Source organism: Trachypithecus francoisi, unplaced genomic scaffold (assembly GCF_009764315.1).
Source record: "Trachypithecus francoisi isolate TF-2019V2 unplaced genomic scaffold, Tfra_2.0 Lachesis_group18, whole genome shotgun sequence".
Lineage (NCBI taxonomy): Eukaryota > Metazoa > Chordata > Mammalia > Primates > Cercopithecidae > Trachypithecus > Trachypithecus francoisi.
In genome coordinates, this window is record NW_022681463.1 from 65660834 (window position 1) to 65686243 (window position 25410).

Here is a 25410-nt window from a genome sequence, read left to right on the forward strand (position 1 = left end):
CTACTTGTAGAGGTTGAATTTATTTCACATTTTTGTTTCATGGAGCACAAACATGTTCTGTTTTCAAAAGTCATTGGTAAAGGGTTGGCAGCAATTTACCCTGACTGTATACTGGAGACCCCAGGCACAGGTCTACTGAATGACCTGGCCAGAGTCAAGGCCATTCACTAAGGCCTGGACCAAAGTCATCATTACTGAAAGTTCCATGAAAATATCTTTTTCTTTTCTTTTCAAATATTCATATATGTTCACTATTAATTTGAAAAAAAAAAGCCAGATTAGTCCCTCAGAGTCCCTGGACTCTGGCCTTCTTTATTATACTTTGTTTTCAGCCAGTTCTAACTTGCTGAGAGACCAATCCTGATTTCATATGGTATTTACCCTCAAAATACCTATAAACTGCAGGAACAGATTAAAATTTAGTACTGATTATTTTTAAAGGCTATTTTTTTTTCAGTTTATAAGCCTAAAGGCTGTATTTTAGTGATGGGTAATGAACTGAATAGTGTTCTCCCCAAAATTCATGCTCATCCAGAACATTGTGTTCCCTTATTGGGAAATAGCATATTTGCAGATATAATTAATTAAGATGAGGTCATACTGGATTAGGATGGGCTTTAAATCCAATGACTGGTGTCTTTATAAGAGAAAGGAGTGGGAGATTGAGACCCAGAGATACAGAAACACACACAGGGGAATAAAAGTCTGCCTGAAGATGGAGGCAGAGCTTGGAATGATGTAGCCACAAGCCAAGGATTGCCAGCCTCCACAAGAACCTGGGAGACAGGTATGGAACAGATTCTCAGGCAGAGGCTCCAGAAGAAATCAGCCCTTCAGACACCTGGATTTCGGACTTGCAGCCTCCAGAAATATGAGCTCATACATTTCTGTTGTTTTGAGCCACCAGTTTGTGGCAGTTTGTTTTGGCAGCCCTAGGACACCCACACAGCACACATTTCAAAGCTGCCTTTACTTGAGCAACCCTGCACACACAGCAGCCTGAGAGACTGCTGAAATGTGGAGCAGATCGTGCTGCAGCTTTGCTCAGAGGAGAAGGGGAGTCGATGGAATGGTATGAATGCTGCGTGATCTATTCCACCCACTACCCTCTCTTACTTCCTTTCATGTCTTTTTTGCCACACTTGCCTTTTTGATATTTTCCCAACACACCTCATGCCCTTTGCTTTTCTGTCCATTCTGGAATGTTCTTTTGGTGATATACAGACAGCTCCCTAGCTCACCTCTCCCAGCACCTATTTGATAAGACTTTCCCTAACCTCTCTAACATCACCACCAGTATCCCTTAGCACCCTTGCAGCTTAAATTTTCTCCTTAGCTCTTGTCACTCCTTAGATTATATATTTTACTTATTTATTTCATGGATTGTCTGTCCTCCCCAGCAGACAGGGATTTGTGTCTGTTCTGTTCACTGCTATATCCCCAGCACCTATGTGCCTGCCACATAGCTGGTGCTCAATAAATATTTGTTGGATGAGTGAATGCATACACTGTTGTGCAATTGTACTCTTGTTTATCTATGACATGCCTAATTTCTGGATTCCTTGCGCAGGAATAGCTTCCAGAGCTAGCATTAGAACTTATACTACTGGTTCGGATCCTCGACCTCCCTCCAAAACTGGACATTTGGCAGCCCAGAGCAAGGAGCATCTGGTGTTCCTAGTACCCATGCTGTGTGCCAACAGAATCAGTATGGTTCTTAGAGGTCAGTGTATTAGTCTGCTTAGGCAAAACAAAAAAAACAAAAAAAACAAAAAAAACAAAAAAAACCCCACCATAGACTGGGTGGCTTAAACAGCAGAAATGTATTATCCCACAGTTCCAGAGACTGGAGGTCTGAGATCACAGCGCCAGCCTGGGCGGGTACTAGGGAGAGCCCTCTTCCAGGTTGCAGTGGGGAAGCCCTCTGTCCTCATATGGGGGAGAGACAGCAAAATCTATGATGTCTCTTCTTAGAAGGGCATTAAGCCCATCAGGAGGACCCTACCTTCATGACATCATCTAACCCTGATTACCTCCCAAAGGCCCCATCTTCAAACATCATCACGTAGGGGGTTAGGGCTTCAACCTGTAGAGTTTTGGGTGGGGGACATAATTCAGTCCTTAGCAGTTAAGTTTCCTGAAACCATCAGTGTCACATCCAGCAATATGGGGCTAAGTAGGTCTTTGTGCAGTAATATCTTCTCTAACAAAAATGGATATAGAATTTTAAATATTAAATTCTTTGGAGTAATATAGGCTATATCTCATTCATATACTGACAACTACCTGAATATAGAAACATATCAATCTTTGATGACATATATGCACAGCCTGTATACACTGAATTATTTACCTCCCACTCTGCATGTTGTGGTGAGTGGTTTAACATGCGACCTAGGGTAGGCTGGAGACACAAATGAATCTCACTTCTCCTTTTCCACTCTAAGATGCTCTCATCGTAAGAATGTGTGCTGTTAACAAGGACAGCACCACAGGTTCTGTATCTCCCAAGTGTCCCTCCAGTGTGCCCCAGTGGGAAGCCTTCCATACTCCACAGCAGATGTCTCAGCTGTGTGTCACCCGTGCAGGATGGCTGGGTAGGAGGGTGTGGATGAAGTCACTGCCAATCGTCCCCGCTATGAGAGCAACCTAAAGAACATGCCCTCCAGACTATGGGTTAATCGTATGCATTTCCTCATAATAATGAAAAGTGGCTTTTGAGACAGGAAATCAGCTTGGCCTCATCAAGTTACGTGACTGTGGGCAAGTCATTTATCCTCTCTGGGACTTGGTTTTCTCAAATTTGTTGGGCCAGCCTCCTTCTAAATTAATATTAAATTGTGACAATGGACTGTTTTTGTAAAGTGAGGGAAAATAACATATAACCCACAAAGCAGAGAAAAGGGAAGGGCCAAGATGGATTACAATGTACTCACTTTGGAGAAAAAGGCAGATTGAGAGGCAGGCCCCGTTGCATCAGGCTAGAACTGAGAGAACCATTTATGGTGGGCTCTGTTCCTCCTGCACCTCCTGCAAGCTCTACTGCCTCCATCCACTCTGCTATGCGAATCCTGGTGGCTACAGAGTTGTATGTGCCTGAGGGGAGCAGCTGAGCATCTGAAAATGGCTAGAAATCAAAATAACAGAAATTCTGGGATACCTAGAACATTTTGAGCACAATATGCAAATTTAATGAGAAAAGGAATATTTGCCTTCTGGGAAGTTCCTGAGAACCTCTAGCTGCCTTTTGGCAAGGCCACGTGGACACAGGAGCCGGTTCCTTGAGGATATGGTCTGGGATGGGATCATCTACGTTCTGCAGGGTCTTCTTTAGTCTGGTGCTTTCCAAGGACAGCACAAAATCATGCCTTGGATTGTAGTACTGTGAACATACATGCCACTCATTTCTACATCCCAAGAAATCAAAATTGAAAGTAGTCACCTGAATGTTGACTATAACTTTTGTATTTCTTTAAAATGAGGTTTTATTTTGTTTTTAAATTTCCAATTTGGAAAGGTCATCTTTAAGGCCACTGATTCTGAACCTAACTGCATGTTAGAATTACCTGAGGATGGGAGGGTGGATTTAAGATACATACATACCTAGGCCCAATCCCCAGGGATTTTGGTTTCATAGGTTTGAGAGGGGCCCAACATGATCTTGGAAGCAACTCCACACGGTTTAAAGACATTGGTAAAAATGATGGCACTAGAAAGTTAGCTACAGGAGGAAATGCACAGAGAACACAAATGGATCAATTCTGTACAAGTCCAGTTTTTATTTGTGACCTATGTGGACGTGTTTTTATGGTATAAATTGATTCTGCATAGCAAGTAGTTACATTTCTTTAATTGAAAAGCTGATGTAAAACAAAACTTGAGACATTTTTATAAGAAGTAAAATAAACTCCTAATATCCGATATCCTAATCTGAACAATTGTTTTTATTTTCCATATTGTGTTCTAGTCCTCCACTAGCTCATCGATTTTTGTATATTTATAATCACAACATAAATGTCATTTTAAAAATACTGCTTTTTAAGTTTATCAAAAATATTTTTGACATTTCTGCTACTTCCTAGACTCCTTTTTAATCATCACATATACGACACTTTGTTGATGCACTATGCTTTTCTAAGTCATTTTCCTGTTGTAGAAAATGATTTTGCTTTCAGATTTTGGCTGTTATAGACAGTGTTAAAATCTTTGTGCAACTGGATTTTTGCTTTTGTGGAATTAGTTCTTATGAGTAAGTTCCTAGGAGCAGGATTGCTGGGTCAGAGTGACAGAACAACTATGTGACTCTTGCTAAATGTTGCAAAAAAAAGCAATTTTAAAATACTATGAATATATTTGCTTAGGTATAGAAAAATAGGTCTTGTTGTAGTAGTATCAGGCCTGCATAAGCTGGATGAGGGCTGAGTGTACTCCAACGTAGGAAGTCTTAGAGACATTTGAAGGCAAATACAGGTTTCTATAAGAATCTGAAATTAACAACGTTTTAGTCAGTTTTTATACATACAAGTCAATGGAAATGATATGATTTCCATAGGAATTTTGAAAGATTCTCATGACTGTTTTATCTTAATAAAATAAGACTGTACACTCAAAAATTCATATGAATGGTTGTTCTCCACACTATAGGTCAATGCATTCCTCATGGGAATTTTAATAAAGGAGAAATAACTGTTTGCTTTTGCGGTCACTTGGAATCCAAAACTAAATTACATTTCTTGCTCACAGACTGATGTAGAAAAATTGTTAAATGAATGAATGTATAATTGTTCTGCTCATTGTTTTTATTTCTATTTTTTTATTTAGTTTTGAGCTGGGGTCTCACTCTGTTGCACAGGTCAAGTGCAATCTTGGTTCACTGCAAACCTCTGCCTCCTGGGCTCAAGTGTTCCTCCTACCTCAGCCTCCTGAGTAGCTGGGACCACAGGCTCATACCACCATGCCCAGCTAACTGTTTTCTGTATTTTTTTGTACAGATGGGGTTTCACCATGTTGCCCAAGCTGTCTATTTTTAATATAATAAAAGGTACCCGATCTTCAAATTGACTAATCAAATTAAAGAGAATTAAAGTACTTTTAAGAATAAAAAACTAGGCCGGGCGCAGTGGCTCAAGCCTGTAATCCCAGCACTTTGGGAGCCGAGACGGGCGGATCACGAGGTCAGGAGATCGAGACCATCCTGGCTAACACGGTGAAACCCCGTCTCTACTAAAAATACAAAAACTAGCCGGGCGAGGTGGCGGGCGCCTGTAGTCCCAGCTACTCGGGAGGCTGAGGCAGGAGAATGGCGTAAACCCAGGAGGCGGAGCTTGCAGTGAGCTGAGATCCGGCCACTGCACTCCAGTCCGGGCGACAGAGCGAGACTCCGCCTCAAAAAAAAAAAAAAAAAAAAAAAAAAAAAGAATAAAAAACTAATATTACAGTCCACGATCAGTTCACTACACACAATTTCCCATCCCTCATTGCTTAATTTAAAAATTCAAATCATAATGGTAATAATATAAAATCAATGTCAGTTTAACAGTTGCCTGTTGCTAAAAAATTTAAAGGACATTTTTTTAATCCCCCTAAATTTACATTTATTTCCACAGTCCTCTATGGCACTTTACTTTCTATAGAGTAAAGTTGATTATGAAAATAGGCTGGCACTAGGCATCAGCTGTCATTTCTTTTTTTTTTTTTCAAATTTCAAAATTTATTACAAAGCTACAGTAATTAAGACATTGTGAGCGACATAAGGATAGATGTATACCTCAATGGAATAGAAACAAGAGCCAAATAGCTTGGCAGTTCCTCAAGGCATTAAATATAAATTTAACATATAACCCCAGCAATCCTACTCCTAGATATATACTCAAAGACACCGAAAACATATGTTGACATGAAACCTTTACATAAGTGTTCATGGCAGTATTATTCATAATGACCAAAAAGTGGAAACAACCCAAACGTCCATCAGTTAATGAATGGATAAGCCACATATGTTAGAGCCATACATGGGATGGTTTTCAACATAAAAAAATTAAGGACTGATCTATACTACAAGATGGATTAACCTTACAAGCAGTATGCTAATTAAAGAAACTAAACACAAAAGACAACATTTTGTATAATTCTATTTATGTGAAATATCCAGAATAGGCAAATCTATAGGGACAGAAAGTAAATTAATATTTTCTGGGGTCTTGGGATGAGGGAGAAATTGGATGAGAATAATGGGTTTCTTTGGGGGATAATGAAAATGTCCTAAAATTAGATAGTGGTTACAACTTTGAGAATAGGCTAAAAACCATTGAATTGTACACTTAAAAGTATGGAAATTATATCTTGGCTGAGCGTGGTGGCTCACGCCTCTAATCCTAGCACTTTGGAAGACTGAGGTGGGCAAATCACCTGAGGTTGGGAGTTCGAGACCACCTGGCCAACATGGTGAAACCTGTCTCTACTAAAAATATAAAAATTAGCCTGATGTGGTGGTGCACGCCTGTAATCCCAGCTACTCAGGAGGCTGAGGCATGAGAATCACTTGAACCCAGGAGGCGGAGAGCTGTCATTTCTATTGAAGTTTCCATTATTTTAGTCTTTTGGATTTGAGTAATCAAAAATCTATAATCTATTTTAAAATATAAATTCTTTCAGCTTTTTGCTTTTAAAAATGTGCATATTTTTACAATTACCTGCCTTAAATTTCAACACTCTGGGATCATGAAGCATTCTTTTTTCTAAAGGAAGACATGGGTAGTGAAGGTATTAACCTATGGTAGCCAAAAGAAAAATGTGTTTTAGACTTAAAAGGGAGGCTGTATGAAGTAATAGACAAGGTGCTGGAGAGGAGGTTGGGAGACTGGGGTCTAATCTGCCTTTGTCTTCCATAGCTTGCTCTGAATGGCCTCCCAGCCCTCCTTTCCGGTCCCACAATTTCTCTTTCCCTCCTCCACAATTCCCCAATCCAATGCTCAACTCTTCAGCATTTTCTGACCATGCTGTGCTTTTGCAAAATGTTCTGGCCTTGTACACACTGTTCCATCTAACTGTAATGCCATCTACTTCTCCACCTGGAAAATTCGTGATTATCTTTCACAACTCAATTAAACTGTCACTTCTACAGTTAACTCTTCCTTAACAACCAGCAACCTTTCCCTCATCTTAGCAATCCTTGCTGGAAAAAACACTCTGACCTGGTCACAGAAGAAAACCACTCATTTTCTTCTCTTAAGAGTTCTGGAGGAGTATATATTATTTCACTACCCAAATATTTTGTAAATGCCTACTGTTCTGAATGCTAGGAAAATGGTGGTGAACAAAACAGACAAGCCTCCATGGGGGTTTTGGCCTCATGGGGATAAACAGACAATGAACTAAATAAGTAAATCATTTATGTAGGATGTTAGAAGATGACATAAGTGTTTATGGAGAAAATAGAGCAGGGAAGGGGGAAAGAAGTGCTAGGGGAGGGGATGTGTGGGAAGTAGAGGGGTGCTTACCAAGTGAAATAGGGTAGTCAGGGAAGACCTCAGTGAGAAGGTAACATGGGAGTTAAGGCTTGAAGGAGGTGAGGGAGTGGCCAACGGGGATGAAGACAGTTCCAGGCAAAGGGAACAGAAAATGCAAAGGTCCTTCAGCAGGAGCTTGCCAATATTTCAAGAATAGCGAGAAAGCCCATATGGATGGAATAGAGTGAACAGAAATAAGAGAAATGAAGACTAGATTGGCAAAAGGTAGAGTTGGAGGCCCAGATCTTATGGGGTCTTGCAGACCACTGTGAGGACTTTGGCTTTTTTTTTTTTCTTTGACAGAGTTTTGCTCTTGTAGCCCAGGCTGGAGTGCAATGGCATGATTTCAGCTCACTGCAAACTCCGCCTCCCGGGTTCAAATGATTCTCCTGCCTCAGCCTCCTGAGTAGCTGGGATTACAGGCGCCCGCCACCACACCCGGCTAAATTTTCTATTTTTGGTAGAGGTGGGATTTCACCATGTTGACAAGGCTGGTCTCAAACTCCTGACCTCAGGTGACCGACTGCCTCGGCCTCCCAAAGTGCTGGAATTACAGGTGTGAGCCACTGTGCCTGGAGATTTTGGCTTTTACTAGGAGTGAGATAGGAAGCTGTTGGAGAATTTGATCAGAGAACTGATTTGATCTGGGTTACATTTTCAGAGGTTCCCAGAATCTTTTGTTGTTACAGAATATGGATTGTTAGGGAGTAAGATAATAAATCAGACAAGAGAAGATGATGACCTGGGCCAGGATTGTAGCAGGGGAGGTAGTTGGATGTGGTCAGATTCTGGATATATGTTAAGGGTAGACCCAATAGGATTTCATGATGGATTAAATGCAGTGTATGAGAGAAAGGAAGAAATTAAAGATGACTCAAAGGTTTTTTGGCCTGAGCAACTGGAAAGATGAACCTACTAATGAAGTGAGCTGAAGGTTGTAGAAGGGAGCAAATTTGTAGGGGAATGCTAAGAATTTGGTTTTGCACATGTTGAGTTTGAGATGCTCTTTAGCCTTTAAAAGGAAGATAATAGGTTGTCAGTTGGATAAGAACTCAGAATTTGGAGTGATATCTGCTGAAGATAAAAATTTGAGAGTCATCAAAACGCAATTGATTTTTAAAGCCATGAATGAAATCATGAAGGGACTGGTTATGGGAAGAAAATATAAAAGGTCCAAGGCCTGAGCCTTGGTACTCCAGTGCTAAGTGGCTAAGCATACAGCTGTTATAGCATGTTCACAAGTTATTGTAATCATTTATGCTTGTCTCACACTTCCATTAAACTGTCATCTCCGTGATGGAAAGAACTGGATCTTATTTCTTATAACAGCTTTATGTGAAATATAATTTATGTACCATAATACTGACTTGTTTAAATACACAATTCAATGACTTTTTGTTTTTACTAATTTTATATCTTCAATGACAATTATATGGTTAACACTTAATAATGTTTTTAAAATAAATGTTGAATTTTTAAATAAATGAATGAATGTAGTGATTTTTAGGTCAGCCCATTACATCTCTAGACATCACTTAACTGCATGCAAAACAATTAACAAAAAAATTCTGACTAGAGAATTTTTAATTCTCTTTCAACTTTGAAATTTAAAGGTTCCAAATGTTTGTTTCAGAGGTGTGATAGTTATTTTTATGTATCAACTTGGCCAGGCCATGGGATGTCCTGACACTTTATCAAGCATTACTCTGGATGTACCTGTGAGGAAGTTTCTGGTGAGAATAATATCTAACTGGAAGACTGAAAAAAAAATAAAGCAGATTGCCCTCCCTAATGTGGGTGGACTTCATCCAATAAATTCCAGACCTGAATAGAACAAAAACCCTAAGAGGGAACTCCTCTTGCCTGACTGCGTAACCTGAGACATCAGTCTTTTCTTGCCTTTAGACTCCAACTGGAAAATCAGCTCTTCTTGGTTTTGAAGCATGATGGCTTCTGGACCAGCACTAACACCATTGACTCTCCTGATTCTCAGGCCTAAGAAGTTAAAGATAAAATTTTGGCAAATCAAATTCAGCAAGATATAAAAAGGAGATAATACATAGTGAACAAGGGAGGGCTTATTCCAGGAATACAAGGTTGGTTAACATTTGAATCAGTGTAACTCATCATTTACTGAGAGATAAAAGTCTCAAAGTAAATTTGAATTAGAAGGTGACTTTCTCAACCTAATAAAGGACATCTACAAGACAGAAACAAAAAAAACTTAAGGCTAAGATCATCTTTAATGTTGAAAGATTGGATGTTTTTTTCCTAACACTGGGAATACAGAAAACTTGTCCACTATCACCATTTCTATTCAACACTGTACTAGATATCTGTCAAGACAATAAGGAGGGTGAGGGAGGAAAAAGAAGGGAAGAAACAGAAGAAACATAAATTTGAATAAAGATTTAAAACTGGCTTATTCACAGATAAAATTATTGTATTCATAGAAAATCCCTAAGAACCAAGAAAAAATATAATAGAACTAATGAAATCTCAAGAAATAAGGCCACAGTTCAGCATGGTGGCATGTGCCTATAATCCCAGCTACTTAAGAGGCTGAGGCAGGAGAATCACTTGCACCTAGAAGTTCGGGGGGAGCTTGGGCAGCATAGCAAGTCCCTGTCTCAAATTAAAAAGAGAAAAGATATAAGGTTAATATACAAAAGTCCATTGTATTTCTATACAAGGAAATAAAGAATATAACAAGCAATGAACAACTGGAAAATGAAATTAAAATTCTATTTATGATAACATTAAACATGAAATACTTATGGAAAATTAAATATACATGAAACCTATAGACTGAAAAATACAGAAGACTGTTGAAAGAATTTTAAGAAGGTCTAAATAAATGATGTGATATATCGTATTTATGGCATATCGGACTTTTTTGTAAAAACTGATAAATGGATTTTATCAGTTTTTACAAAGAACCAAGGATAGTCAAAATAATTTTGCAAAAGAAACAATTGGAGAAATTACTCTACCTGATTTCAAGAAGCTGTAGTAATCAAGACAGCATGATTTGTCCAAACAATGGGCATAATAAAATAGAATACACAAGTAAACACATACACCTGTGGTAACTGATATTCAGCAATAGTACGAAGAGAATTCAATGGGAAAGTATGGTCTTTTCAAAAATGGTACCAAAGCAACTAGAAATCTACATGAAAAAAAATGAACCTCAACCCTTATCTGACACCGTCCATAAAAATTTACTCAAAGTGGATTAAAGACATAAATATGAAAGCTAAAATGATAAAACTTCTGGAAAAAATAGGAGAGAATCTTTGTGGCAGTGGAGTATGCAAAAAAAAGATATCTTTGATAAGATTCAAAAATGCATGATTCATGCTATGACAGAAATACTGAATAAATATAATAAAATAAAGTAAAATGAAATTTTAAAAGCACAATCCATACAAGAAAATAATGACAAATTTGATCTCATTAAATTTTGTTTTTAATTAGCTCTTGTAATGACTTCTTTTAAAATACAAAGATGCAAGCCACAGACTGGAAAAATACATTTATAACACATACATCTGACAAAGGACTTTATTGATCATATAAAACAAACTTTTACCACTCACTAATAAGAAGAAAAACAGCCCAATTAAATAGGCAAAAGATTTGAACCAACACCTCACAAAGGAAGGCATGGGGAATGGCTAGTAAGTGCATGAAAATCCATCAGGGAAATGCAACTTAATCATCAAGAGAATGTAAATCCAAATCACAATAAGATATAACTTCGAGTCCATTAGAAAGACTAAAATTTAAAAAACTGGCAACCCCAACTGTGGGTGAGGATGTAAAGCAACCACCAATTTCTTATAAAATAAAATGTGCACCTACACTGTAGCCCATCAAACTTACTTATAAGTATTTCATACCCAAGGGAAATAAAAATATATGTTCACAAAACACCATTACAAGAATGTTCATAGCAGCTTTATTTATAATAGGCAAAACCTGGAAATAACCCGAATGTTCATCAGTAGAAGAATTGCTAAATAAATTGTGGTATGTCTTTACAAAAAAAATTACTCAACAATAAAAAACATATTCTTCCAATGTATGCAACCATGTGGATGAATCTCGACAATATTATGCTGAGTGAAAGAAGCCAGATACAAAAAATACACACTGTATGATTCTATTTGAAATTTTAGGAAAAACAAACTAATCAATAGTAATGGAAAACAGATGCAGGGTGAAATCAGCTAGGATCTAGCCAGTGTTGTCTTGCTAACTAGTTGCGTGAGCTTGAGCAGGTCACTAGACCTTCCCGCTCCCTCGTTTCTGCAAATATAGTAGATAATTAAACAAACCCAGGTCATATGTGCTAGCTGAGATCCAAGGTCTCTTCCAGTACTAAATTCTTGGTCTCTTCTGCATCCAGACCCATGGTGATATAAAAGGAAAAAATGTATTGGTGGTGCTTACATTGAATTCCTAAAACTTAATATAATTGTCATGAAGTGGTTTTGTCAGAGAAGCGAATCATTGTCTAGATAATTTTTATTTTGCCAGAGAAAGTTAGGAATTAATAATAAAATAGGCCAGAAAAGTGAAGAAAGGGTTGTAACTGTGGTGGCAGGAGGCCTGGGCTTTTGATAGAAAACGCTAAGTACAGGGGGGGTTAGGCTAAGTAGCAGAAAGAAGTAACAGTTGCAAATAAAAAATAAAAAAGAAACACAACATGCAACAAAATGAAGGCCGAAATCACCTTCCTGCTACATACTAGGAAACTGTAAAGTTAGAGCCATAAATAAACACACAATAATGTGTTTATTTCCCTAGTAACACATTATTCAAAAGCTAAAATAACAGTCAAACAAATAGACCCAAAAAATGCATTTGAATGGGCATTTCACTTGGGTCTTCCAGACGGGACACCTTGCCTGTTTCACGACAATACCATAAAGGACGTGCTGTTCTTGTATTTATCCTCCATTTTACAGGTGGTGAAACTGAGATACATACCAGTGTATTACCCTTCTGAAAAACAAGACATTTTAAATTTGAAAGCACAGCTGGCCTCATGGTTTTAGATAAAGGACTGGAGGTCTGTAATAACTAACTTGCTGGGTTGTGGTCTGGATTAAATGTGATGGTGTTTGTTAAGGCCCTGGTACATATTCAGTTCTCTATAATGGGCAGTTATTACTGTTAGAAGGAATAATTAATTTTAGTTGGTAAAATTTGTAAGGTGTCTTGGAGGATGCAGGATTATAAAGATCCTGGTGGCAAGAGCACTCAAGACAAAGGAAATCGTTTCAGCCAAGTTAATCGTATGATGGTGGAGGGCATATTCTGGGAATGTGAAATAAGGAGATGGCACTAGGTTTGAGGATTTCAGAAGAGATGAAGGCAGACAGCTTGGCTGGTGCTACAAATTGTGGATAGCTTGTTGACATGTAACAGCAGGAGGCCTAAAAACTTGGATCTATGGTTGGTTCCTGGGTTTGGCATAATCTGATTGGTGATTTAGGGGAAGAACTCTGGTGATAGTATAAAGGATGGGCTGAAGTGGGGAACAGAGAGAGGAACTAGTAGGGATGTTCTAGCAGGATTTGAGTTGAAATTTAATGAAGGTCGGACGTGGGGATCCAGAGAAAATAGAACATTAGGAAGACTGGGAGGCTCAACCAGGATTTGGCAACCAATATTGGGTAGAAGAGGGTGAGAGGGGGATTCTGGAGCTGAAATGTTTCTGAGACTTCAAGTATGACTCACATCTAGAACAGTTATGACCTGAGATCAAGTGCTTCCATAAAGAAAAGGACTAGGTTTGTATGGAAGGATAAGTTCAATTTAGGACGTGCTGAGTCTGAGATGTATACAGAACATCCGACTGGAAATACGGGCCTGGAGCTGGGAGATGAGTCAGCTGGAGGCAGAAGGGGAGTTGTCCCCTAAAAGATCACAGCGAAACTCCCCAAGTAGATGAGATCATTGAGAAAGTACATGTAGCATGAGGCAAATACTATCAGTATTAGTAAGCATTACAGGGATGTGCATGTGCTTGGGGGACCTTGTAGTGGGAAGGGCATCAAACAAAATTAAAACATCTGCACCTAAGTCCTTCCTGGGCTTTCATATGTATACTCTCATTAATCAATCTTTAACACATAACATCGTGAGGTAGAAAGAAGAGAGAAGAGGGGCAAACCTTTGTGAAGGTCCGTATTTTTGAGGTTTAGGAAGAAGAGGAACTAGAAAAAGGTAGAAAGATCAAGCTTTTATAAAGTTGTAGTAAACCTCCAACAGCCAACTTATCAAGATCCTGCCTCCAATATTCTTGAACCCTAAATGAAGATCAGGACTCATATCTAAAAAGATGTGTGTAACAAGCTAAGGGGATATTTGAAAAGTGCCAAGTACGTGGCATACATGACAAACACTACTTAATCATGGATTGGGCTGGATTTGGTCCAGGAAGACTCAGAGGGAAAACATGTGGGCTGAGTCTTGAAGGACAGCAGGGCTTGGAGGAGTGGAAAGAGCAGAACAATGCAGACCAGGGGGCCAATGCAGACCACAGCCCTAAAGGCCAAGAATTTTTCCTTCCTTCCTTCCTTCCTTCCTTCCTTCCTTCCTTCCTTCCTTCCTTCCTTCCTCCTTCCTCCCTCCCTCCCTCCCTCCCTCCCTCCCTCTCTCTCTCTCTTTCTTTCTTTCTTTCTTTCTTAGATGGAGACTCACTCTGTCACCTAGGCTGGAGTGCAGTGGTGCAATCTCAGCAACCTCCGCCTCCTGGGTTCAAGCCATTCTCGTGCCTCAGCCTCCTGAGTAGCTGGGATTACAGGCATGTACCACCATGCCTGGCTAATTTTTGTGTTTTTAGTAGAGACGGGGTTTCACCATGTTGGCTGGGCTGGTCTCGAACTCCTGACCTCATGTGATCCAATCCCCTTGGCCTCTTAGGCGTGAGCCACTGTGTCCCGCCAAGGCCAAGAATTTTCTCTGACCTCATATTTATAACCAATGTGTACCAGAAAGTCACCTACAAACTCACAATGCTTACATCCTGTCTCTATTTTAACTGTACATTTTACACTTATTCACAATGCTACTGGAACATACTTATGTGGTCATCAGATATGACACAACAGTGGCTTTGATTTACCTTTTATACAGGAGCACATTTCAGCTTTTCTTCTAGTTTCCTATTTATTTTCGTTCCAATGTTTATTTATATATCTTTGATTTTTAAATGTTAACTTCTAATGTCAAATTTTATGGCATTCTGAATTATTGATATTATGGCTAAAGATTTTAAAAGAACAATTAATTCTCAATTACTTCCACTTTAGTGGTCTGAATGTTGCTCCCCTCTACCTGCGACTTAAGAGGGACCTTGGAGCAAGGTCATGTCCCAGATTGTTGAGGACATTTGTGGCTCCTTGGCTTCCCAGCTCCTGTTCCTCTTTTTAAGAGCACTGTGAGTTGCTTGTTGGGAACTAATGGCTCCTCATTGTGGCAGTTTCGGTGGGACCACTAGTTAAGGAAACTTGCTTCTTGCCAAGAGAGTTGGCCAATCAAATTTTATTCTAGACTAATGTATCTTGAGCAGCGTAAGTCAAGGACTGTGTAAAAAAAAAAAAAAAAAAAACCCAAATGTCCATCAGTGACAGACTGGATTAAGAAAATGTGGCACATATACACCATGGAATACTATGCAGCCATAAAAAAGGATGAGTTTGTGTCCTTTGTAGGGACATGGATGCAGCTGGAAACCATCATTCTTAGCAAACTATCACAAGAACAGAAAACCAAACACCGCATGTTCTCACTCATAGGTGGGAACTGAACAATGAGATCACTTGGACTCGGGAAGGGGAACATCACACACCGGGGCCTATCACGGGGAGGGGGGAGGGGGGAGGGATTGCATTGGGAGTTATACCTGATGTAAATGATGAGTTGATGGGTGCTGACGAGTTAATGGGTGCAGCACACCAACATGGCACAAGTATACATATGTAACAAACCTGCACATTATGCACATGTACCCTAGAACTTAAAGTATAATAATAATAAAAAAAGAAAAAAATATATATGTGTGTGTGTGTGTATATATATATATATTTATATTTATGACCAGGATTTCAACAATTATGCTCTGAAGAGATGATCAACCACTTTCTACCCCTTGGATAACCCAGGGCTGCTCTTTCTGAGTCTCACTCTTCAGGTTCTTTTTTCATTCTGGGAGCTATCCCACATCTTTCTTTTCTCTCTTAACTTAGCCAGAGTTAGTTCCCATTGTTTACAAATACCAAAACAAAGCAAAACTCATTCACTAACCTGACCGGAAAATTTAATGTTTTCAATGGTCTGCCAAAGTTCCCCCATTGATGTGGGAAATCAAGAGTGATAAGGATGGTTAAGAGAGAATAATTGAGATATTGTGACAAATGATACTTTGTTGGTTTCTCTTTCAGTTACTTGAATCACTGTCCACACACCTGCTTGAAGAATACACTGGAGAGCCATTCTGTCACCCAGGCTGTGGTGCATTCATGATAGGTAGCCTTACTATGCGGTTCTAGTCTGTGTCCTGCTCTGCTCTGCTATCTTTTCCAGGGGATGGTTTGTGCAGAGCATGTAGAGTGGCTCCTGTGTTCTCTGGCTTCCTGGTTGAGTTTCGTCCTCCCTCTGCCTTGAGACAGTAGGATCTGGGTGTGAGTTCTCTTAGCTACCACTTTAAGAGGTTGCTTCCATCTGTCTATGCTTGGTAGTGTGCTAGTAAATGTTTAACAACTGGCTTTCTACAAAAAAAAAAAAAAAAATTCTGGTTTATAGTATTTGCTGATTACTATGGTACCGAATTCCCACCATGACCTATTTTAGGCTACCAGTATGACATCATTGAATACAAGTTGGAAACAGATGCAGTCAGCTCTCGTGTTTCCTATGAGGTGGCTCCAGCACATCACTGTGTGTGTGTCTCCCAGCACAACTCCTCTCAAGGTGTCCCTGCACTCCACGATTCCATCACATGGTGGTGGTAACCAGCCTTCAAGGTGGCCCCTAGTGACATCTTTCCTGGTACTCACAAACTTGTGTAGTCCTCTCCCATGATGTATCAGACTTGGTCAATGCGACCAGTAGAATATGGCAGAAGTGATGATGTGTTACTTCTGAGATTAGATCCTAAAAATCACTGCAGCTTCCTTCTCGTTCACATTTTCTCTCTCTCTCTCTTCTTGCCCCCTCTCTCTCCCCACTTCCCACCATCACCTCCCTGTCTCAGAGTCTCTCTGGAATTCTCACTTTGGGGAAGCCAGCTTCTGTGTCAAGAAGTCCCATGGAGAGACCCACACGATAAGGAACTAAGGTCTGCAACAACCATGTGAGTGAGACTGAAAGCAGCTCCTCCAGCCCTAGTCCAAACTTAGACGACTACAACACCTGCCAACAGCCTGACGGCAACCTCTTGAAAGACTGAGCCAGAACTAGGTAAGCTGCTCCCAGTTTCTTGACCTTTGAAGACACTGTGTGAGATAATAAATGTTGTTTGAAGTTGCTACATTTGGAGTAATTTGTTACACAGCAATAGAAAACTAACACAGGCACCCTGACTGATGCACTCTGTCATAGCCTTCATATCTAGACACTCATCTCCTAAGCAAGACTCATCTGTTCACTTCTCCTCTTCTCTACTGCTGGCATCCTTGTCCAAGTCTGAACTGCTGCTGCAACTAACTGACTTCCTCACTGACCACACTTTAGCTACAGTGATCCGTGGAAATCTGTTGCTGACATTCTTCTTATTAAAACCCTTTCCTGGCAACATACTGCCTCCCTCCCTTCCCTTTCCTCTCCTCTCCTCTCCTCTCCTCTCCTCTCCCCTCCCCTCCCGTCCCCTCCCGTCCCCTCCCGTCCCCTCCCCTCTCCTCTCCTCTCCTCTCTTCTCTTCTCTTCTTTTCTTTTCTTTTCTTTTATTTTTTCTTTTCTTTTCTTTTTTCTTTGATGGAGTCTCACTCTATTGCCCAGGCTGGAGTGCAGTGGCGCCATCTCGGCTCACTGCAAGCTCCGCCTCCCGGGTTCACGCCATTCTCCTGCCTCAGCCTCCCGAGTAGCTGGGACTACGGGCACCCGCCACCACGCCTGGATAATTTTTTGTATTTTTAGTAGAGACGGGGTTTCACCGTCTCTACTAAGATAGCCAGGATGGTCTCTCTGTTTGACCTCATGATCTGCCTGCCTCGGACTCCCAAAGTGCTGGGATTACAGGCGTGAGCCATTGCGCCCAGCAACATATTGCTTTTAAAAGATGAAAATCTTTATATTGCTCGTGTGCCTCTGGTGACCATAGCTTTCTTGTCTCCTCCATTTGTCCTGGGTCGCCCTTACGTACTCATGCTCACCTGCCAACTATGCTTCCGCTTTACTGGTCTACTTTCCATCCTTCTATCTACCAAGGTTCTTCCTTGAATCAAGCACTGTGGGCACACAGCTTAAAATACCCTTTCACTGCAAGCTTTTCCTACCTGCTATCGGCTCAAATCATCTTCCAAGTCTCAGCTTAAATGTCACCTTCTCAGGAAGCCTTGCCTGGCCTCCACCAAGACAGGGTTAAGTCCACCACATTTTACTTTCAAAGCAATCTTATTCAATATTCACCCAAATTTATTGGACCTCTAACAGTCACTGTCTAGAAGTTTGGAATAGATCACATAATATGCCTTCGCCTGTGGTGTGTAGGACAATTTTAATCCAAATAATGATTTGTTTTACTAACTAATTAATGCCTCTCTCCATTGTTAGATTGTAAACTCCATGTGGACAGCAATCATTGTCTGTTTGTTTCTCAATGTCTGGCTCAGAGTAGGTGTTCAATTAATATTTGTTGAAGAAATGAAATGGTGAGCTTTCAAGTTAGACAGATCTGAATTTGAGTACTTGATTTACTACTTAAAAATAGTGTGACTTGGGCACAGTTCGATAAAATGTGAATAATGACAGTATCTACCTCTTAGTGATGGATTGAAGATTGAATCCCATCATCCATGCAATGTGCTTAGAACAGTGCCTGATACTTAATAAGTGCTTATGCAAAGGAACCATTTATGACTGAAAATGAATTATGTACTGCATTCATGTCACAGAGCTCAATTTGAGACTTTGTCCATATATTGTAATCTCATTTTCCCAAGTCATTACTTTTCCCCAGAATTTATCATTTTGGTGTTGTTGCTCAGCTAAATGTACTCACTTCCATTCTTTCAGAATTTCTTTGACAATTTGAACAGATGCAACATTTTTTTGTTTGCTATAAATTTCCCCACTTAGAGGAAAGATTTGTAACATACATGTACATTTGGGAAAAATGGAAAATCCTACACACCCGTCAGAAAGATTTGGTGTCAAGGAATTAACAGCAATAAACAGTAGTAGCTGTATCTAAAGAACATGGCAGATATAAATCAAAGTGAAAGAAAAATAAGAAGTCACATGACTACAGTGTTTGATTATCCTGATCAGGATTATTTATAGCAAATCTTGGCTTGCATTTTTTTGAAGGTATTAATTGCATAGACGAAATAACTTAAAATATACCCATCAAACTGTCAGTGGCAGGAGGCTTTTTGTTTTAGTTTGTTTGGTGAGAATCCTTTATGAGAACGTATCACGTGTGTACATACACACACACACACACACACAGATATGATTTAATGAATAATAAATGTATCCTACCTCAGAAAGAAGAAGAGAAAGTTGAGGGAGGTTAAGCTGGGCTTCAGCTTGGTTTCTCACACAAATTTTATCAGCTATAAAAGCTATTTTTAATGTGAAGAGGAAAGTGAGGAGCAGCAAGAAGAGGGAAAATTGGAAAAAGGGAGGCTGGCTACCCAGACATATTTTTACTATGTGGCTTTGTCGTTACTTAAAATCTTATAAATTTCTAAAATGTTGAATGTTGTTCATCAAATATGTACAGATTGCCTTCTCTGTATAAGTCACTGCTATATGTGGCCTCCTGTCTAATAGGACAGATCAGACAAGCAGCAGATACTGTAACACCTATTAGAAGGGGTTAGGTGCTGTAGCAGGAATGCATATCAATTAAGGGCTAGAAAGGCCAGAGAAAGCAGAAATCACATCAAGGGAGGCACATAACATTCTGGGAAGAGTTCACAGAAGATGAGGCTGAGAACAGTCTATTGTAGTAGAGCAGAAAGTCAATACCATGGCAGAGGTGGAGAGGACAGTGTACCATGAAGTAGTGAGGAACTCAAGGAAGCTAATAGAGATTAATGGATCTTTTCTCCTAGAAATACGTTGTGTAAAAAAGGGGAGAGAGGGCCGGGCGCGGTGGCTCAAGCCTGTAATCCCAGCACTTTGGGAGGTGAGACGGGCGGATCACGAGGTCAGGAGATTGAGACCATCCTGGCTAACACTGTGAAACCCCGTCTCTACTAAAAATTACAAAAAACTAGCCGGGCGAGGTGGCGGGCGCCTGTAGTCCCAGCTACTCGGGAGGCTGAGGCAGGAGAATGGCGGGAACCCGGGAGGCGGAGCTTGCAGTGAGCTGAGATCCGGCCACTGCACTCCAGCCCGAGCGACAGAGCGAGACTCCGTCTCAAAAAAAAAAGGGGGGAGAGAGAATAGTAGATTGAATGGATGTCAGGGCTGAAAAGAAATATTTATTTTGTTTTTAAAATACAGGAGACCCAAGTAGGATTTTGGGCAATGAGAAAGAGTAAATATGTAATAAAGAACAGGCAAATTATGGAAAAATGTTCCATACAAGGCATGAAAGACTGTGATGGACATAAGTGAATTTGTTAACAGTTGGAAAAATATGGAACATTTCTTGACAATAGAGGGTCATCATAAGTATCATCTTAAATGATGAAAATAGGCCATTGTAGAGATGGAAAAGACAAATACAAAAAGATAGTCTTAATATCTAAACAAACAAACAAATAAAAAACTGGGAGGTGAGATCATCTTTTGGGAATGTAGGAATGGGGATGAGTTTTAAGAATATATAAAGTTTTTGTTCAGCTGCTATGGGGAATTTGAGAAGCAGATAAAAAATATGAATACAGGCCGGGCGCGGTGGCTCAAGCCTGTAATCCCAGCACTTTGGGAGGCCGAGACGGGCGGATCACGAGGTCAGGAGATCGAGACCATCCTGGCTAATATGGTGAAACCCCGTCTCTACTAAAAAATACAAAAAACTAGCCGGGCGACGAGGCGGGCGCCTGTAGTCCCAGCTACTCGGGAGGCTGAGACAGGAGAATGGCGTGAACCCGGGAGGCGGAGCTTGCAGTGAGCTGAGAGCCGGCCACTGCACTCCAGCCTGGGCAGCAGAGCAAGACTCCGTCTCAAAAAAAAAAAAAAAAAAAAAAAAATGAATACAAGAGTTGGCAAGCAATAGTGAGTAACTCAGATATGGAATGATCCAATCAATACTTTTTTTGTGACTTCCTGCAGCAACATTTGATAGAGTAGGAGTATACGTGACAGAACGACAATAAGGGGAATTCTGTTTCAAGACCTCTGTGAGTCCATGGAGTAGACACTATGAGCAAAGCTTACCTTTCCATGTTGAAATTATTTATGGGCAAGACATTATCACTGAAATTAAATGGTGGCAGACATGTCCAAGGAATATTGTGGGGGATTCCATCCCTTCATCAATCTTGTGATAGATGAATGTGTAGAGATGGCAGCTGGTGGGCAACAGAGCAATAATGGAGTGGTGGTGATACAAGGAAATGGTGTCATCTTGTTAGAAATCTTGGAACAAAGATATATAATGGCTGTGTTCAGGAGAGACATTTATGTCCACTCTCCAAAGGGCCTGTTTTACTGTGATGTAAATATTGGGTCATGTGTATTTTCATATAAAACTTTTTGTAAGTAAACTTTTGTAACAGTCAAAAAACAAAACAAAACAAAACAAAAAAACAATGACAGTAAGGCATCCTAAGTTGGGGACTGAAAAGGGAAGTAAGAACGTAAAATTCAGGGAGATGCTAGCAATCTTCAGAATGGGGCAGATTGCCTTAGGAAGAAGTTAATCTGCTGTCACTGGAGGGATTTAAGCAAGGCTGGGTGACCACTTCGGGCTGTTGCTTAGGATTCTTGAGTACTGAATGAGTGGTTGGACAACAGGACTTTCTACCCTTTTTATTCTTACATTTTGTGATTCCAGAGTAACATCAAGAGCCTCAAGAATTAGCTGAGCCTGTGGAAGAGGAAAGCAAGCAAGTTCTCAAGCCAAGGCTCCCCTCCAAACCTACTGAATCAAATAACGCTGGGAGCAAGACTTTGGCATGCATGTTAAAACTTCCACATTTGATTTTGCTACATAGCCAGGATTGAGAACCATAGATATGTAAAATGCTAAGTGTTATCCCAGGCCCTTTACAATGTCTGTCTGGTTTAATTACATGTGTTTAAAAATGTAAGTAATTTTTGGAAGATCTGCCATTTTGGATTTTTCATTCCACTGTTTTTTCTCTGAGTATGGATAACTGAGAACTACTCACTCAGAGAAGTGAAGAGCATGTGAAATAACATAATATGTAAGGAAGTCATTAATGCACAATTAATAAATAGATATATATACTCAGGTAACCAATATATTGAAATCTATTGCTTAATCAAACCGTCTTAGAATATCTGTAGGCCACAGAACATAGCATGAAATCAGTTTCTATTAAGACAGAATTAAAAATGCCAATAAAAAAAAGCAATGCATCAAAGATTCATTATTGCTTACCATAGCAATTCTATTTCATTTTACAGTGAAAGTAAAATTAAGGCAGTGAAAATGAGATCGAAACATTAAGGAAAGACCATGAGCTTTTCTTTTTATGGAGAGTTTAGAAAAGATTATAAATTTACCACAAGGAAAATGAGAACATTAACGCAGGCCAGTGACAAGATTTCAAGAAACTTATTTTTAAAAATAAAAAGAGATGATGTCTTTTCCATCAAAATTACTGAATTATATGGCTAGGGTTTAAAATTCTTAAAATTCATTATTTTTAAAAAGGAGCATGAAGTCAGGGTATAAATGTAAATTCAGTAGTTTTTAATATTATCATACATGGTGTGCTATAGTAGAATAATATTTTTAAGCTCATTAAAGCTATTGTAGTTAATTATAATTTTAATAATTATTCATAATATACTTAAAATATGTTACTTGATGATTTCTTCTTTAAAAAGTTTACTAAAATGACTTTATAGTACTTGTGTGTGTCAGTCAGGGTTTAATTAGAGAAGCCAACCAATAGGATATATATATTGAGATTTATTACCATGAATTGGCTTACATGATTACGGTGGCTGGCTAGACAAGTGTGAAATTTATAGGGCAGGCTGTCAGAAAGACGCAGGCAGTCCATAAGCAGAATTTCTTCTTCTTCTGGGAAATCTTGGCTCTGCTGCTCACACTTTTCAACTGATTGACTCACAACCAGACTATCTAAGATATTCTCCCTCACTTAAAGTCAGCTGTAGATATTACACATCTACAAAATACCTTCACAGCAAATCCTAGATTCGTGTTTGATTGAATAACTTGGGACAAATGACACATGAAACTGGTCATTACAACTTGGTATTTGATTTAATGTATTGTGATGTTAAGATAATATGTGGCATGTTACGGCATTGACTTAAATATAAGTAAGTCAAATCATGTCCTACTAATTCAATGTACTGGAAAGAGGTCTCAACTACATACCCAGAAACCTCCTGGGTTCTAGAACTGTCTTTATGACCTTTGAAGACTTACTCATTTTCTCTGAATCTTGTTTCCTCATGTATAAAATAAGATAGTTGGATTAAAGTCCCTTTCAGATCTAACATTTATAAGTAATTATGTCAACCACATAAAAAAAAATATATATATAGCATGGTTACTGTTTAAGCCAACATCAGTTCTATATCACTATTTGATAGAAGATACAAAATCAGTGAAATATATCTTCCATTTATAGAAACACATATTATATATTTATGTCATGAAAATAGGTTTTTCTACTCTAAAATTTGTGACAGTGTTCTAACTATATAGAAATTGCTTGCTATATCAGTGATTATACAACATAGAAGTCTTTTGGTTGCAAGAAACAGAAATTTCAGCTCAAAATGGGTTATGCAAAAAATGGAATTATTGACTTGAATGGATAGTTCAGGCTAGTCTACTTCCAGTATGATCCAGAACTCAAGATTCACAAGGATCCACACCTTATCTTCATTTCCTTATTATTAATGCTATTCTCAGCCTCCACACGGGAGCCTCCCACTGGCTCCAGACTCACCACCATGGATGCAGAAGTCCCAAGCTTCAGTGTGCAACTTTTAACTTCTAATTCTAATCATAACAGTAGAACATGGAATATCTTTCAACAGTCATTATTTTGTGTCACAAATTTCTAAGTGTAAGGAAAAGATGCATTCTCGATAGAAAAAAAATTTCTTTTGTGGTCTCAATGCCTATATCTGGATCCTTAACCTCTTTCTGTTTATTTTGGGTAAAGGAACTCATATTCTCAATGGACCTTTCTATCTAGGATTTACATCTTGATTGTGGATCTACTTTCTGAATTCATGTGACTGCAAGCTATCCCTGCCACAAGAATGTCCTGGTGTACTTTAATATTTAACTATTTGTCTTTGCCTAAAGTCATGCATTTGTTTCTAACCTTCCTAGTTTGGGCCATTCCTCCTCATCTCACTCATGAACAAAGCCTGGCTAGGATAAGATGTTCATTAATAAAACCTCAAGATGAAACTGGGAATACAGTAGCCCCTGTTATTTGCAGTTTCATTTTCTGAGGTTTCAATTACCTGGGGTCTACCACAGTTCAAAAATATTAATGGAAATTTCTAGAAATAATAAATTTTTGAATTGTGCACCATTCTGAGTAGTATGATGAAATTTTGCACTGCCCTGCTCTGTTCCACCCAAGACGTAAATTCTCTCTTTGTTCAGAAGAGCCACACTGTAGATGCTCCCTGCCCATCAGTCACTTAGCCTTCTTGGTTATCAGATCAACTGTTGCAGGACAGCAGTGCTAGTGTTCAGGTAACCCTTGTTTTACTAAATAATGGCCCTAAAGTGCAAGAGTGGTGATGCTGGCATATTGTTATGATGATTCTGTTATTATTATTTGTCGTTAATCTCTTACTGTGCCTAATTTATAGATTAAACTTTATTATAGGTATGTAGTAGAGGAAAAAACATGATATATATAAGGTTCAGTACTATCTGAGGTTTCAGGCATCCATTGGAGGTCTTGAAACATATTTCTGCATGGCTATTATTAAAAAGTCAAAAAATAACAGATGCTGGCAAAGTTGTGGAGATAAAGTAACGAATTTACACTGTTGGTGGAAGTGTAAATTAGTTCAACCTTTGCAGGGACATGGATGGAGTAGGAAGCCATTATCCTCAGCAAAGTAACGCAGGAACAGAAAACCAAACACTGTATGCTCTCACTTATAAGTGGGAGTTGAATGATGAGAACACATGGGCACATGCAGGGAGAAACAACACACACTGGGGTCTTTTGGGGGTGGGGTGGTGGGAGGGAGAGCATCAGGAAAAATAGCTAAGGCATGCTGGGCTTAATACCTAGGTGATGGGTTGACAGGTGCAGGAAACCACCATGACACATGTTTGTTTACTTGTGTAACAAACCTGCACATCCTGCACATGTACCCCTGAACTTAAAATTTAAATTGAAGAAAAAAAAATTCATTGCATGAATATCACATATTATGTATCCATACATCCGTCAAAGGATACTTGGGTATCTTCCACCTTTTGGCTTTTATAAATAATGCTGCTGTAATAATGTATACAAATACTGGCTCAAGTCCCTACTTTCCATTCTTTTGGGTGTATATC

At 39.3% G+C, this 25410-nt stretch overlaps 1 long non-coding RNA gene and 1 pseudogene across 1 annotated transcript; both read left to right on the top strand.

Annotated features, from left to right (window-relative positions):
• Nucleotides 1-1042: 1042 nt before the first annotated feature.
• Nucleotides 1043-16346, top strand: LOC117063758. Its single transcript, XR_004429057.1, has 3 exons — nucleotides 1043-1072; nucleotides 1571-1723; nucleotides 15968-16346. It is a non-coding gene; the product is annotated as an uncharacterized LOC117063758 (long non-coding RNA).
• A 4716-nt stretch (nucleotides 16347-21062) lies between these two features.
• LOC117063366 lies at nucleotides 21063-21405 on the top strand (annotated as a pseudogene).
• Nucleotides 21406-25410: the final 4005 nt, after the last annotated feature.